The following is a 17,234-nucleotide window of genomic DNA, read 5'->3' as shown; positions in this document are numbered from 1 at the left end:
CTATTGCTGCTGTCACTCCTACATACACAGCAAACTCCTAGTTTTAGTTTGTTATTCTACATGGGATATTGAAATATTAGTTCCTCTTGATTTCAGATTTCTCTGAAATATTTGTGCTTAGTATTGTCTTGTGGTAATAGCCAAATATGATAGAATGACAGAGAAATCCTGTTTAAGTGCAGTTTTCAATCTTAGATGTACTGACCTCAGACTAGTGGATTTCAGAAACATGATGTTTAAATTAATGTTATTTTGATGTGAGTGTATATATGTGTGTCTGTGTGTGTCTGTGTGCATGGAATGTATTAGATTAAATTAAGTTATGTTCCAGCTTTTACTAGAGGAATATAATTTTGTTAGTAGTTAATAATGTTAATGCCATGATTTTCTCATATTATGTTTACATATATGGCTACAGTAAAATCAAATTATATTTGCTGGGGGTAAAATTAGTCAGTCAAGGACCTGTTTACAACAGGATAAGTTAAAATGCAGAGTTTGTAGGAAAGAGATGCTTCTCTATTTCTGTCTGCCTTGCTTTAGCTGTGTTGTCTAGACTGCCCTGGCAGTCGTAGACTCACTGGTCTCAGGGTCCATGTGCACAGCACAGCAGCAGAGTCTGGCAGCTAGAGGGGAGGCTTCATAGGGATTTCTCATCAATCACATAGAATTTGTCATTCTGACATTTTTGGCATTCAAAGCCTTATATTCTGCCACCAGCTTTCACACAGGGTGAACTTTCCGTCACACCAACAATGCACCTATACAACTGTGCAGTGCAGCAGATGGAGAAAATTTCTTCCCAGCTCCTACAGCCATCAGCTTATACCCCGAAGCACAGGATTTGATTATCCTGATTATAATTTACAGAGCTATAAATGTTGTTAATGGTCATGAGTCAATGAATGAAATTGCTTGAAGATAAAAAATCACTTATTTTTTTCCCAATCTGTGTTAAAAGGTGCAAGTAGGAGAGTAAGTCATTTCAGGTGAACTTTCACATTGTTCTTATGCAGTGGAGTAACTTTAAAATATAATCTAAGTGTTACATTTGGGCAAAATGGATGGGGATTAAAAGAGAGAGAGCTTGAAAGTAAGCACTGCTTGGGTGCTTATAGGTTCAGGCATTTGCTCTTGCTGAATGTGTGTTTAGTACTGTCGATATTTTTAGGAAAGTAAGCATGATCTATTTTTTATTTTATTTTTATTCTTAATAATTGGACATATTTTTCATGTTTGACCACCCTTTTAGGCCTATAAATAATTTAAAAGATCTAAAAGTATCTCTGTATTCTGAATCAACTAGTTAAACGCTTGTATGCCTTGCTTTCACCTTCAGTTATTTGTACATGAAAAAAGAATCTGAATTTAGGCATGGCCTGTTTCACTTCCATTTTTCTACTCTAGTTTGAAGGCATTAGGGTTTCTTTGGGAACAAGGTGTGTTTAGTGGTAGGCTGATAGGTATGTCAGATTTGTGTAATTTGCAACGATATTTTGGAAAAGGAGAAGGTGTAAGATCTATGTTTTCTTTTTCTCTGATTTTAGTAAGGCATTGTAACAGCTAAGTGGCACATTGAGCAGGTTTATGTAGTGCAGACAGTGCATAAATCCTCTTCTCAGTCCCTGGAAGGGCTCTATGCTGCCATTATGCTTTCTATAAACAGAAGACAAGCACACTGCCAGATCCTTGCAGTGCTGGGTGCTGGCTCTTTGTGTTCTTAGCTTGTCTTCTTTATAGTTGCTCAAAGACTGTCTTATTTGCTAGTATTGCATCTGCTTTTGATCGTCGGGAGCAAAGAGTATCTTGCACTTCTTGGTAGCTGGACTCTCCATCTTCTCAATTTCTTCTCCATCTGCAATTTTAAGTAAAATAGTTGCCTCTGATGAGCATAATTAATTTGACAGTAGTTTGATCTGATTAAGGAGAGTTAAAGACAATAGCTACTCAGAAGCAAATGCTTTTGGGGCTAGACCCTGGCTGGAAAACAGGACCCTTGTACGACAGCTTGAAGAACACTCAGATTTGGACTGGCAGAGAAAAGCAAGAGGTATGTAAGTGCCACTACATTGGATTAGACAGCAGAACTCAGCTTGCTGTTCTGCGTCTAACAAGGACCAGCAGCAGATGTTTGAAGAGAGTAGAAATAGAGCAAATCCTGCTTTTGATAAGATGGAAGATACCTCCAAACCATTGTGTTTAATGCTGTCCTTCATGAGCTTGCTTTTATTTGGACATGTTTATGCTTTTAGCCTCTGTAGTGATAAGTTCTACAAGATAATTATGCATTTTCAAAGGATTTTTGTTGGTTTACACTTGTTGCCTAATAACTGCAGCAAAAACATGGGGGTGTTAGGTTTTCCTAACGTGAGAAATAATGAGTTGTCAATCTCTGTTCACTTCCTGCAGTCTCATTCCTGATTTTATAACTCCTGTTGTTTTCATGACACCAAGGTGTCTCTTCCAAGCTCAAGAGCCTTGGTTTTGTCCTGAGACTTCTGGCTTTATGGTGTTTTCTGGTTTACTCTGTGTTTCCTTCCTAATAATTTTTAACATTATATCCACCCTTTTGACTGCCATTGGCCACTGAGCTGTTTTCAGAAAATTGTTGGCAACAACTCCAAGAACTGTTCTTTGGGAGCAGTAGTTGATTTAGTATTTACCCTTGCCTGTCCTCAGTTTGGATTGTCTTTTACTTTGCATTTATCAACAGAGAATTTCACTGGTGCTTGTTGCGTGTGGTCACTATGATGTCAGTTCTCTGTAGGCAGCTCTCCTTTAGGATGGCCTGAGTAAACCAGCAAATTTATAATCTTGCTGTTTGCCATCTCATCCAGGGCATTTATGTTTAATAGAGCAGGTCAGTTTGGAATGCCAGTAGTAACATTGTGAAAACTGCCCACTTATTTTGTTCTGTCCTTTAAATAGTAATTCATGTCAGGCCTTTTATTTTACCTTGTGACAAATTGTTTAAGAGCTTTTGGCTTGTGAAAGCTTTTCAGAAATCTAAATATACTACATTAACCAAATCATCCTTATCCAAATAATCATCAACTCCTTACAGAAACGCTAGTAAACTTGAAGTTATGACTTCTCTTTACAAAGCCATGCTTTCTCTTCCCCATTACATCATATTTCCGTGTGCCTACCAATTCTCTTGTTTATTATAGCAGATGATTTGATCATGCTTCTATTGTTTTAGAGCTCTTGGGTGAACTCTTGGGTCTGGGTGTTTTGTGCCTCTTCAGTTTGTTAATCTGCCCCAAAGCTTCCTCTGCTGACACTTTGGTTTCGAGCTGTCAAGGTCTTCTCTTGTTGCATAGTGAGTATCATGCAAATAATTAATTTAGCTTTTCTGCAATGGTCCTGTCTTGACTGAGCATTCCTTTATTACCACAGGCAAATGGTGGCTTTTCACATGCTTTCCATGAAGTTTTTACATTAATCTGAGCCAATAGCAAATGGTTCTTCAGGATGTTTTTTTTTGTCCTGAGTTCTCCTGGGTTTGCATTTGAATCTATGAAACATAAGCCCTTTTCCAGTTTCAGGTATTTAACTGTAATGTAGGGTGCCCAGCCTGTGTAATGTCTCTGGACCCTCAGCATCTGCTCCAGCAAAGCCTCAGGTTCCTGCAGCTCTACACAGGTCAGCTAGTCCTGTGCAGGTGTCTGAAAATAGCACTAGAGGCCTTGTCTGAGCATCAGAATTGCTTGCAGTGTCTTTTTATTTTATTAGTTGTTTAGTAGTTTTGTCTTTTTGTATTCTTGTTATCTTTGGAGAGTATAGAGTGAATGTACTGTTGCAGATCATTCACCTCTTACAAGTGGTGTTTGCTATTTTGTGTATAAATCCTTGGTTTGGTGAGATCCATGGATCGCATGTTTTATGTATAAAATTACAAAACCATAAAATATGGGGGATGAACTGTGTGTTGACTTCCAGATGATACAATTACAAAGCACAAGCTTCATAACTTCCAAGAAACTATTTATTTGAAGCATATGTACCAGTTAGTCAGTACTGTGAACATGTCTTGTATGCATGCTTGCACCTGTGGAAACTCTTCTTCTCCTTTGGGAAATAAAAAAATAATCTTGGTGCTAGAATATAATAGTTGGTTAGTAACTTTTCCTATATGCTGTGAGAGTCACGGTATTCAAAGCCCTCCTAATGTGAGTATTGGTTGAATTCTTTTTTGTTGTTTAATTGTACATTTCAGAAAGCCATCTCCCACATGGTCTTACAAAAAAAGTTACACAGAAACCTAGAAACCTCTTTAGTTTGTCTAACATGCTCTTGAAAGATTTTGGAGATTAGGTTCCTGTAAGTGGGCAGTCGTAGTCTCGCTCATGTCTAAGGCAGAGAGGGCAATGGTGTCTCCTGCCCGGGCAGATGCCCTGCTGCAGCCTTCTCACTGCTGGCATGGCTGGGTACAGCCGTCTCTTCAAAATGGGAGACTGAGCTGCAGAGGCAATGGGACTTCTCTTTCTGTCACAGCTAAAACAACAACAACAGCAGCAGCAGGATATTTCAACATCCCTGAAGCAGTTTTGAACACCCAGGATGAACACTTTTAAATTTTATGCTCCTGCCTGTTTTGTTGAAGGTGAACTCTCCAAACTACCTCAGGGAGAATTAGGTCATGAAACTCTGGTATATAGACAGTGGTTTTGAGGCCATTTCCTTACAGCATAAATACAGAAATGAAGCTGCAAAACAAGCAGAGTATACTTTTTGTTTTGTTCTCTTTATGAATTTCCTTTGTCTGTGTGAGATTTTCCAGTTTGGGGTGTTTTTCTGTTTGTTTCTCAGAAGCGTTCTACATGAGGCCAGAGCACCCAGCAACGATGTGTAAAGCTTTTGTATGATGTGCCAATGACTGAGAACAGAACTTACTATCCTGTGGTAACTTTTACAGTGGGAGGTTTGATAATCCATGCAGACATGACAGTAGAGCACTAGGGTGAGATCTGAGTAAGACTTTTTGTTGTTGTTAGAAAGAGTTGTTTGAACAGTTAAGCCAAAGAGACTGTCACCAAAAAGAGCTCCCTTCTCCAGCTGAGAACTGAGGTGACAGAATTTTGCTTTTCACACAGTATGCAACACATTTGATGCATGAGCTGAATAGCAGAGCTCATTATAGTGAGTAGCAGAAGTGTTGATATAGCTGTGATAAACTGCAAAGGTAAATGAGATTTGCAGGAAAAAAATTGTGTCTTTTTATAAGATCAAAATGATGGAATAAGAGGTTGGAAAAATAAAATCAATTTTAGCTGCAAAAACATTCAGTACCTTTCTCACTGGATGTATTCAGTTTTAAAAAAAAAAGAATAGCTTTGAAACTGAAACTCTTTGTGAATTTGTGTTGAATTTGGGTTAATAGTTTTGACCAAAACCCCAGAAACTGGGGGTGCTGGCATCAGTTGCAAGTCAGGAAGATGTAGATGCACACCCTTTTCACTCTGTTATCTAGTGACGGTGCTTTGGGACGTGTGGCTGTGACTGACGGCTTGGGTCGGAGCAGAGAGGTGAATGAACACCTCACCCTTGCAAGCGAGTGTCCTACCCACCTGATTGCAGATATCCCAAGGGAGAGGTTTGAGAGCAACTTGTTCCAGAAAAGCAAGAGGGAAGATGCGTTCCTGGAGGAGCAGTTTGAATTCCAGCTCTAATCAGGCAGAAGTGGGGTTTAAGCTTCATTTTGCAATGCCTGGGTTGTAGGATGATCAGGGTGGTAAGAAATACCTGCTCCAGCCACACCCCCCACTCCCCCACCCCCCTTTCTTTTGTCATCTAATCTTTTTGTTAAAAGTGCTTTCTCCGAAACTTTCTTCTCCCCTTGCTAGTGAAAAATTCTGGAAGGTTTGGATTTTTGGTCTGACTCAGAAGGGTTAGACAGATGGGTTTTGGGAGAATGGGGACATAGCCTTCCAGCAAACTCCGTATTCACAGCTGTGTATTTTGATTTCTTTTTGGAACCTATATCTCACTGACAATGTTTGGAAACATTCCATTATTTATGTAATATTATTTTAAGGCCAGTTAATAGCTCTGTGATTTAAAAAAAAATCTTATAATTTATATTTAGTTATATCTAGGGGAAGATCAAATACTCATTCTGGTAGACGGCACAGAGAGAGGAAAGAGAAAAGCAAGCTGTCGCTTAAAGAATTTGCAAGTTTAGTTTATAGCAAGGTATGATGGAAGAGTAAATGTTAGAATTGTAAGCCCATCTGTTCTAAAGGCAGCTTCTGAGAGCTGAATTACTTTATTTTTTTGAAAAAAGATTCTATTAATTTTTTTAATGAAAAATAAATATAATCAATACCCTTAATAAGTAAGCCAGTGACTTCTTAATATCTTTTAGTTAAACAGATGCACTAGTTGAAGCCTCTAATAAAGGGCTTTATTCCTGTTAAAAATCAGTAGCCAGTGAGATCTGTCGAGCATCAGGCCTTAGGTTGTTCTTCCCCCCTGGCTTCAGTGTATACTTGGAGCCAGTGCCTGCTGCAATGGTCCTGGATAAATCCTAGAGCTTCGGACAGAAAAGAGAGTCTGCATCACCACTCCTTACCCACTGTGGCTACATCCCGAGCAAGTCACTTGAACTGCAGGATGTGGGGTTCTGCTCTTACGTTGTGCACTACTTTCCTTCCTCCACTTAGTTCCTCATCTTCCCATCTCTGTTGCCTTCTGTTCAAGTAAAATGTGTCCTAAGTAGCCAGCATGATTCCTTTAGCAAGCCAGTTGTGAATCCTCAGCCGGCGAAGCTGCTAAAAAGTAAGCCTTACACTGTCTGGTGCTAGCATAGTTTGATAGATCTCAGAACGGCTGATAAGATGATGAGCTCAAGTTGGTCAACAGATTACAATTAAAAGTGTGCAGGAGACACAGAAGCTCTTTTTATTTTAATTATGCTTCCCTCTCCTTTTGTGGGTATTTTCTTTGTTTTATCTTCAAGAATGGAAGATTGGACCCCAGCACACAGCAGCTCCAAATCCTTTTTCTGCCTCTTCCTAGACTTCTCCCAGAGAAGAGTTAATCCAATGACAGTTGGATTATAATGACACCACAAAAAGATTTTATCACCCTCTTGACCTCCCTCATGAAAATGTTTCAGCATATAAGTGGGAAGAGCGTAAGAGGTGTCAGCAAAAGGAAAGATGTATGTAATGCCTTATATTCTGAAAGCACTAAGTGCTCTTCTTTATTAAAGGTTTAGACAGTCTGTGTGGGGATCGTTGTGACGGGGTGTGATGGCTTCTGTGTGCTTGAAATGCCAAGATGTATTGGCTGCTTATCACTGTGTAGTGAGAAGGGTCACACTAATGCCTTTGCTTCTCTGGGCCTTTTAGAGCATGTCCATTCTCCTGTGTTCTACAGCTGTTACCTGGATGTTATGGCATTCGATGTGTTGTACGGGAGGAGGCTGTGGTGAGCATGTTAAAGGTGGGGAGGAAGGTGGGCACTGCACCGTGTGATGTAGTGCATGAATGGGTAGTAAAGTGTTGTGGAAGATGACTCTGAACTGTAAGAGAGGCAAATAAGTTTGGAAGAAAGAAGGACAAGTCATTTGCACTCTCCTTTTACCTCCAGGTGAAAGTACTCCTCCACTCACCTGCCTTTCCTAGCCTTTGACTTTTCATCTTTGTTTTCACATTTACTGGCACAGAACAGTAATTTTTTTCAGTTGAGGTTAACACATGACCAAGGATCATACCAGCTCATGCCTGAGAAGTTATTTGTGCCTCTGAGCTCTCAAGTCTTATAGGACCTGCCATAAAATTAAAAATGGATGTTAAACGTTTTCCCAGAATGACTTTGATAATTATCAATTACATACTTATCTTCTGCTGCTGAGCATTGTGACTGTTTGCTTACTTCACACTAATGCCAGATTTACATTGGCGCTTTTTAGGTCATCTTGAGTCCTTTCCTTAAGCAGTGGTACACCTTTGGCTTTCTTCCCATTCACTGTCAGTTTGTGCTAATAATAATCTGTGGTTCTCAGCTGGTTTTGTCGAAAAACCAGTGCTCTTTTGGGGATTTTTTTTTTTTTCTGCACTCATCTTATTCAACCACTGATGTTTTGTGCCACTCTAGTTTCTTGTTGTCAACAGTTAAGTAGGAAAACTTTCCCTCCAAAGTGTGCACAGGGCATTCAGCATTAGAGACAGCTGCTAGAAATAGAAGTCGTGTTATTCTGAGTAGTTGTGGATAGTTCGTGTTAAATGAACTCGGTGGGACACTTTATGTAGTTAGTACTGCTGTTACCTAAAGAGGATTACAAACTTTTGCTGTGCTGTTTATTACAGATGGTATTTACTGTCACAGAGTTCTTGTCTTAGTATTTTTTTTATGGAGTTGCTTGCCAAATGTTTCATGCTTAAATATCTTTAACCCCAAATCCTTGTGAGATACTGGTTTAGAGGGTGTTATTATTCTGCCTGTAACTCTTGCGCCCCACTGAGAAATTGTGCGAGTTACATTTATAAGTCAAACTGGTGCTGACAAACCTATTGTATTTTGTACTTTAACATTTGTTTTCTGCGAGTCATTTGTAGGTATAAAAGTAACATTTGAGTGAATTCAGTGCTAAGAAGTGTTACACAGGACCTGTGTAGGTCTGCCAACAAAAATAAACATGGCTGTGATGAAGTGTGTGACGGTAGTGTTAGCAGAGCTGCAGAGGCTCTTGGAGAGATGCTGAACTAGTACCATTGGGATCACAAACAGGCTGGCCATGGGGAGTGAGGGTGCTGGGCTTCTGAACCGGGGTTTATCTTCGTTCAGCACAGCCTTTCAGTTTCATGTTCATAAAGGAGTTTTAAAACTTTATTATTTTTAACAGCCCTGAATGTGTCAAAACTGAAGGACTACGTTAACTGGCTGTAATATCCAACATGTTTAATCCAAACCCTTTGTGTTAGCCCAGCATGCCTAAACTGTCACTAGAGGTTTCATGATTGCTCTGGTGACATTTTTTAAAGATCTAAGGCTTCCGTGAGGAAGAAATTAAATTTTGCTGCTTTGAGATGTCCTTGTGTAATTGGATGTAATGTTTAGGTGGCAAGGAGGGTTTTGTCATTAAGATGTTGCCCTGACATTGGGATATGTGAATCCTGCCATGGTTGTCTCTGCTTTGTCTTTGTCTGCGAAACGGGGTAGTAATGCTTTCCCTCTCATCATACTAATCTAATTAATTTGAGTGAGTTGTAGTAAACTTGTGTTATGTATAGAAGTTGCACTAAGCACTGTGTCTTGCAGTGCTGAGTCTTGAATTTGTGTTTGCTTCTGAAAGTCAAGTGAGAGAGTGCCAGATATGAAAGATGAACTACTCTAAGCTTTTGCTTTGAATCATGAAAATGATGAAGTTCAAAATATTCCTATGAACATCTCTGTGTAAATGCTTATAGCAACTATATTTCACTGGACAAATCCAAAACACACAGCGACTGACCCCTACGCTTTTGCGGTGATCAAGATCTGAAGTCTAGATTTGAACACTGTATAATCTGTGTCTATGGGAGGAGTGGGAGTTATGTGTGCACAGCTACAGCCCTGAATTTGGTCCAGAATTTTCTCCTATACTCTGTAAATGCAGTAATTTCTCTTAAAGCATGTTCTTGTGTGTGGTTTCTTCCTTTTTGTAAGTGCACACATGTTTTTTCCTAAGACTGTTATACAGTATATGAAAAATGGTATGCTTTTGAACTATTTAAATTCTAGAGTAATTCTTTTCTGTAGCAGACTTTGATATTTTTAAATACTGAGCACATATTTAAATGACACTGTTCAGTGCTTTCACATGTCTTTGTTCTCATCTGGTCAGAACATAGTGTGGGAATATTTTGTGATAACCCAAATTGTAGAATAAGTTTAGTAGTTTTGTAGTCTATTGAGTAGTTGAATTAATTAATGCAAAGTGGTACTGAGAGGCAAATGAAGGAAATGCCAGGATAAACAAAGCAAATTTTAAACTTTTCTTCAGCTCTTTCTAAAATAGGACAAAGTTAGTAGACTTACTTTTAGACATCTGCTGTTGCTACTGTGCACAAATGATACTACATGAACAGAGGGCTACGTGATGCAATTTTAATAGTAGCAAGATTCTATTATCTTGTGACTTGATGGGGTTTTAAACAATGCAAATTTTAGAACAAATATTTTTAAATGATAAATATAAAGGTGGTTGCCACGTGTATTTCTTATATTTATTTTATATTTAGCTGTGGTTTCTCTATTAATCTTTGTTTCAAACATTAAATGCCTTCCTCATGGCAGCTGTCCATTCACTCGTACCATGACTACTGGCATGTTAAGTTCAAAGTGGAATGTCATGGAGAATGCAGATAATATATTTAGTTCCTGTCACCAGACAGCACAAGGCACCAGTGCGTCTCGTTCTCAGAGGGGGAAGCCAGCTACTTGCACTGCAATGTTCCCCTTCCGTTAATATAATTTGGGGGTTTTTTAGAGGAAGCATTAGTCAAGTCTATCAGCATGATTTTTACTGCAATCTTCTGTGTTATGAGTACTTGAAAGAAAAGTTTTAAACAAAGTAATTTTAAAAGCGGTGTCAGAGAGAATAAGTAGAAGAATATATGTTTGTTTTTCAATGCTTTGATATGCACGTGCCAAAAAATAAGCTGGAGCTGGAGCAGATGCAGGAGAACTGTGGGTCTGAATGATCAGAAGCAAGCCATTTTAAAACAAATTACAGAAGCTTATAGAAAAGAAGACTTTCCCAAGAGCACAGTGAAAGGCTTAATCCATGTCTCTAGAAAATTGCAGCTGTCAGGCTTTCTTTTATTACCCTAGCAAAATGCTGTGTCAGGTGTTACGAAGAAGTTTGGCCACGCATTTAGAAAATTAATAGCTTCCTTACATCAGATGTGTTAAGTGGAAACATGTCTGGTTGTGTAGCCAGTTGTCATATTTGATATTCCTATTGAAAGTTATTTCTTTTTCTGTACAATTTATGTTCAGTAATTAAGCTATGAGGAAAGAGGCATTTTGTTGGAACAGTGGTCATGCACATAAAAACATTTACAGGATGAGACCAACGTTTGCTGTGCCAGTCTTGCTGTATATAATGTCAGGTGCTCCTGAGAGCAGTTGCCATTCAGTCACAGCAAATTCCAGTGTGGAACAATAAAGAATTGCAAATTTGACACAAAGAAAAGAAATCGTATTGACAAATACATTTGTGTCACTGATAATTTGTGTTCAGTTTGTCAAAAGAACAACGTGACAGTCAGTAGAAGTATCTTACACTGATGCTTGAGTTTCAGTAAGTTCTACCTTGTTCTAATAGGGTTTCCAGCTCTCCAGTGCTTTCATCTAACCATAGATTAGTCCTTGCATTAACAGCTTAAACCTCAGGTTTTATGGGGTTGGTTTCTTCATTCTGTGTTATGATTAGCATACTGAAAACTGGTGCTGCACTACTCTCACGGTGAAGTTGTTTTCCCCTTGTGTGTAATTTCCCATGTTGTCTCTTACCCTGTCACTGCACATCTCCCAAGAAAAGTCAGGTTTCATCTTCTCCTTATCTTCCCACTAGGAAGATGTAAAGAGCAGTAAGATTTCCTATTAGCTTCTCTTCATCAGGTTGATCAAACCCAGTTCTCTCAGCCTCTTCTTATATGGCATGTGCTCCCTAATCTTCTTGATAGCGTTCTGGTTGGGCTCATTCCACTAGAACAATGTCTGTTATACTGGGAAGTCCAAAACTAGACACAGTGCTCCAGATGCAGTCTCTCAAGTGCCAAATAAGAGCGGAAAAATAACTTTCTCTGATTTGCTGCTTGTACTTTTGCTAATACAGCCCCATATGCTTTGTCCTTCTTCACTTCTGCTAGCTCATGTTCAAATGCTCTGCCAGGTACCTCCATCCTTTTCTGTAAATCTACTTTCTACCCAGTCGGCCCCAAGCCTGCATTGTCATATGGGGTTATTCTGCCCAGGCGTAGCACTTGGCATTTCCCTGTGTTGAACTCTGTGAGGTTCCTGTAGGCCCATGTCTCCAGCCTACCAAAGTCCCTCTGATGAATAGCAGCCCTGCCCTACCTGTTTGGGAGGACAGGGTTGCAAACTTGTAAACTTTGCAATCTATAAACTTACCAAGAGTACACACCATCCATCTCTCTGCTTGTAGAGATACTCTGCTAGTAAAGATACCAAACAGTATTGGCCGTATTATCAATCCCTGAGAGATGACACTGGCAACTAGCTGCCAGCTGGCCTTTATATGGCTAATCACAAACCTTTGAGCTCAAAGGTTCAGCCAATTTTCCACCTGTCTTATCTTCTACTTATTTATCTGAAAGGATACTGTGGGAGACTTGTGGACTCTTGTCCACAGAGCCAGTCATTTACTCATGAAGGCAATCAGGTCAGTTAAGCACAAGGTGCCCTTGCTAAATCTGTGCTGGCCGTTCCTAATTATCTTCTTGTCTGTCATGTGCCTGGAAATGGCTTCTGAGAGGTTTTGTTCCATAATCTTCCTGGAGACTGAGGTTAGGCTGACTGGCCTGTATTTTCTTGCAATCTCCTTGGTCTTCTTGAAGATGGTATGACAGTTGCCCTTCAGGAATCTCCTCTGATCATTAGGACCTCTCAAAGGTGGCCAGTGGTGCTGCTTTTCTAACTCTATCCCTGCATGCTCAGGCCATGTCTCTATACTCCTCATAAGTAGCCTGTCCCTGCTTCCACCCTCTATGTACTTCATTTTTGTGGTTAAGCTCAGCAAGAAGTGTCTTGTTCATCCATGATGGCCTTCTGCCCTTCCTGCTCAGATTCATACGTGTTGGAAAGGACAATGCTTTGCAGAGGTTGTTGTTGAGGGTCAACCAGCTTTCCTGGGCCCCACTGCCCCCGTGGGATCATGCCAAGTAGGTCCCAGCTGCTCTTCTGAATGGTAAGATTTGGATAGATGCAAGAGTGGGGCTCAGTCACACTCTATAGGATGAGAGTGTTCATGCTAATGGACGGTTGGCTTCTCTCTGTGAGATAGGTCAGAAGAGAAGGGAGAGATGTAGGTCTGGTCTCGAAGCTGGCAGCATTGTGAGAGAACGTGGAGAGGAAGAAGCTGAGGTGCACAACTTCCATTGAGTGATGACAGAGCTGCTGCTGATACTAGCTAACAGCATTAGCAAGATAAATTTTAGAGCTGTAATTTAGACAATCCAAACATGGAGAAGATGGTTGCTGCAAACAGCACATGGGATTTGTAATGTTTTGGAAAAGTCCTTTAGCACTGGAATCCGCAGGCTTGTAGATCAAATCTAAAAAGGGTAATAATGAAAGATCAGCCAAAATGTTTCCCCAGCTGCGGTCATTTGGTGTCCGGCGGGGGTTTGGTAGCGGGGCGGGGGGCTACAGAGGTGGCTCCTGTAAGAGGCTTCCAGAAGCTCCCCCGGCTCCAATTTTGGACCCGCCTCTGGCCAAGGCCAGGGCAATGGCACCTCTGTGAATAACCATTTAAGAGTGAAAGAAGTGGTTGATTGTCTGCTGTTGTTTGTCTGTCTGTGTTGGTGAGGGGAAGAGAGGAGGGGGATGGGAGAGAGACAGCCCTGCGGACACCCCGTCAGTGAGGAAGAAGAGGGGCAGCTGTGCCGGAGCAGAGGTTCCCCTGCGGCCCGCGGTGGGGTGGCGGCTGAGCCCCTGCAGCCCCTGGAGCCCGGCAGTGGCCCAGAGGTCACCCTGCAGCCCGCGGAGGGCCCCGGGCCGGAGGAGCAGGAACCGGGCCCGGAGCAGCCGTGACTCCGGCCGCGCTGGAGCCGCCCGTCGGTGGGAGGGCGGCAGCCCCGGGAGGGACCCGCGCTGGGGGGTTCTGGGGAGCTGCGGCCCCGCGGGAAGGACTCGCATTGGAGCAGCTGGTGGAGGGCTGTCTGCCGTGAGAGGGACCCCATGGTGGGGCAGGGGAAGGCTGCGAGGACCTCTCTCCCTGAGGAGGAAGGAGCAGCGGAGACATCTTGTGCCGGACTGACTGTAACCCCCACTCCCTGCCCCTCTACCCCGCCGCGGGGGAAGAAGTAGCAGAGCTGAGCCCGGGGAGACCAGAGGGGTTGGGGGAAGGTTGTGTTGTATTTAAGACCTGGTTGTATCTCTCATTATCCTTGATAGTGGTGGTTGTATTAAATGTATGTTGTTATCCCCAAGTTGAGTTTGTCTTTTGCCCGTGACCATAACTGGTGAGTGAGCCCTCCCCATCCTGTGTCTTGACCCTCAACCCTTTTTGGTTGTATTTTCTCCTCCCCACCCCTCCGGGGATGGGGTAGGGGTAAGTGAGCAGCTGCATGGGGCTTTTGTTGCCAGTGGGGTAGGCTGAAAACATGACAGGTGGTTTGACCCTGGCTGGGTGCCAAGTGCTCACCAAAGCTACTCTATCATTCCCCTTCTCAACTGGACAGGGGAGAGAAAATCTACCAAAAGGCTCATGGGTCGAGAAAAGAACAGGGACATCACTCAGCGATTACTGTCATGGGCGAAATAGACTCAACTTGGGGAAAGTAGTTTAATATATTACCAATCAAATCAGAGATGGGTAATGAGAAATAAACCCAAGTCTTAAAAACACCTTCCCCCTACCCCTCCCTTCTTCCCAGGCTTAACTTCATTCCTGATTTCTCTACATTCTTTCCCCCCGAGAGGCACGGAGGATGGGAAATGGGGGTTACAGTTAGTTCATCATACGTTGTCTCTGCCACTCCTTCCTCCTCGGGGGGAGGACTCCTTACACTCTTCCCTTGATCTAGTGTGGGGTCCCTCTCACAGGACACAGCCCTCCATGACTTTTCCGGTGCGAGTCCTTCGCACAGGCTACAGTTCTTCACCAGCTGCTCCAGCATGTGTCCTCCATGGAGTCACAAGTCCCGCCAGCCAATCTACTTCAGCCTGGGATTCTCTGTCTCCATGAGTCCACAGGTCCTGCCAGGAGCCTGCTCCAGCATGGGCTTCTCATGGGGTCACAGACTCCTTTGGGCATCCACCTGTTCTGGTGTGGGTGCCTCCATGGGCTGCAGGTGAATGCCTGCTCCACCGTTAAGCTCCATGGGCTGCACGGGGACAGCCTGCCTCACCTTGGTCTTCACCACGGGCTGCAGGGGAATCTCTGCTCCGCTGCTTGGAGCACCTCCTGCCCCTCCTTCTTCACTGACCTTGGTGTCTGCAGAAATGTTCTCTCACATATTCTCACTCCTCTCTCTAGCTGCAGTTGCTCTTGAACAGTAACACTTTTCCCCCCTCTTAAATATGTTATCCCAGAGGCACTACCACCATTGCTGATGGGCTGTCTTGGCTGGTAGTGGGTTCATCCTGGAGCCAGCTGGCATTTGCTCTGTCGGACATGGGGGAATCTTCACAGTAGCCCCACTGCTACCAAAACCTTGCCATGCAAACCCGATACACCCCCTATGTCTCTTCAGAATAACTTATTTTGTAATACACTGCAAATACCCGAATGTACAGGGTTGTTATTAAACTCTATATAACTAAGAGGTAATTGTCTATTATATAACAGTAGCCTATGTTATCACTCTTAATTTCCTTACACAGTGATGGCATACTAGACCCCAACATCAATTAGTATTTCCGATGTATCAATGCTTCATTGACATTACAAAGCTCCTTAAAAAACCCCAAACAAATCACAAACAAAAACAACAAAGACTGTGTAGATACTATTATGCTTGTTCTATCTGGAAATATATATATGTTTAATTTTTCCTCACTGTAAATGGGATGCCAAATCCAAATGCATGTGCCTGTTTTCTGTAAAGGCAAGGCAGGACGGAAAGCTCTGGGTCTTCTAAAGAAGCAGGACCTCACATTAGTTCTAATTGAGTCAGGAGACATTCTGAGCCTTAGAAGGTGATGGATTTGTTTCAGTTTTTCGTGAAAATCAGTTTGTTTATTTGAGTGCAAGCTGGCTAGGAAAACATCGCACAAGAGACTTGATGACTAGAAAAGAAGAAATGGAGTTTGTGTTTTAGTTACTGCTGTTGAATTAAATCAGAAAGAAAAAGAAAAAAGTATTTACAAGCACTGTTTATGTTTTGACTGTAATATTATGCATTGTGAAATATCTCCATATTCAGTTTTCACACACCTTAATTTGCTGGTTTACCACATGGATAAGGCTTGATTCTGGCAGCATTTCTGAATGTGCACCTATATGAGCAGCTCTTCATTCAGTATCCTGGAGTCCTTGGCATCACTAGCTGAGGAAGAAAAAGACAGTCTACAAGTAATATTTGTAATAAGTAATGAAACCTTCTCAGGGGTAGCATAAATGAAGATTTATTGGAATCTGAAAGATTTTGTTAGAATATAAATTAATTGGGATGCTGTCTGAGGTGACAAAACCAATGGGAGCCGCTCCAGAGAGCAGCCTGCACTGATCAGCCAGAGGGGTGTGGCTGTGAGGGAGCGGATGGGTGGCACTTCAATTTGGAGGGGTCGGAGGTCCCCAAGAAGTTGGAATCAGAGCAGTGAGGCGTAGATCATCTGAACAGCTGTAGTACCAGTGATGTGGCTTTGCTGTATTTCTGATCTTGTCTGTCACTGGGCGGTACCCCTCGCTAACTGCCGAGGCTAACTACGTTTGGACCAGAAGGATGCTCCCTATGGCAGCCTTATCCCTGCTCCACTCATGGATTTGAGACATACTCTTTTCTCTCAAGATGAGAACAAATTTTCAAGGCCATTTTTATCCATGAGCTTCAAAGGAAATAGCTTTAAATAAGTGGGCATTTGCCTAGAAATTGGCAATATTTAAAGCTGGCTGTATGCCCGTTTAAATAAAAAAGAAATTAAATAGTAAAACGTGAGTGCAGATTGTGGATGTAAACCATGGTTTAGGCTGGTTAGGTTGAAAGAGGAAATTGATTTAAGTGTGCTTTTTTTTTTTTCCCCTTACAGAGGATTGCGAAGTAATTGCTATATTTTCGATGACTATTGTTTCTGTGTAATGATTATGGCATGAACACATTGACTTCTGAGAGCCTGATATAATTTTATCAGTTCCTAGGGGAAGTGCTCACATTTGAATGACGAGCAATTTTATGTCAGTTTGTCTAATATTTATGCCCGTAGAGTGTACAAATAGGAAACTGCTTTTGTGGCAGCTTTTAAAAGCTGAAGATAGGCTGCAAAATTTGATAACGACAAAAAAATATTTAATGCAGCTGAGCGCCAAGGCCCAAGTATTTTCCCATTATGTAATGTAC

The sequence above is a fragment of the Leptosomus discolor genome, chromosome 5, assembly GCF_034619465.1.
Source record: "Leptosomus discolor isolate bLepDis1 chromosome 5, bLepDis1.hap2, whole genome shotgun sequence".
Taxonomy (NCBI): domain Eukaryota; kingdom Metazoa; phylum Chordata; class Aves; order Leptosomiformes; family Leptosomidae; genus Leptosomus; species Leptosomus discolor.
This window is presented reverse-complemented; position numbering follows the sequence as displayed.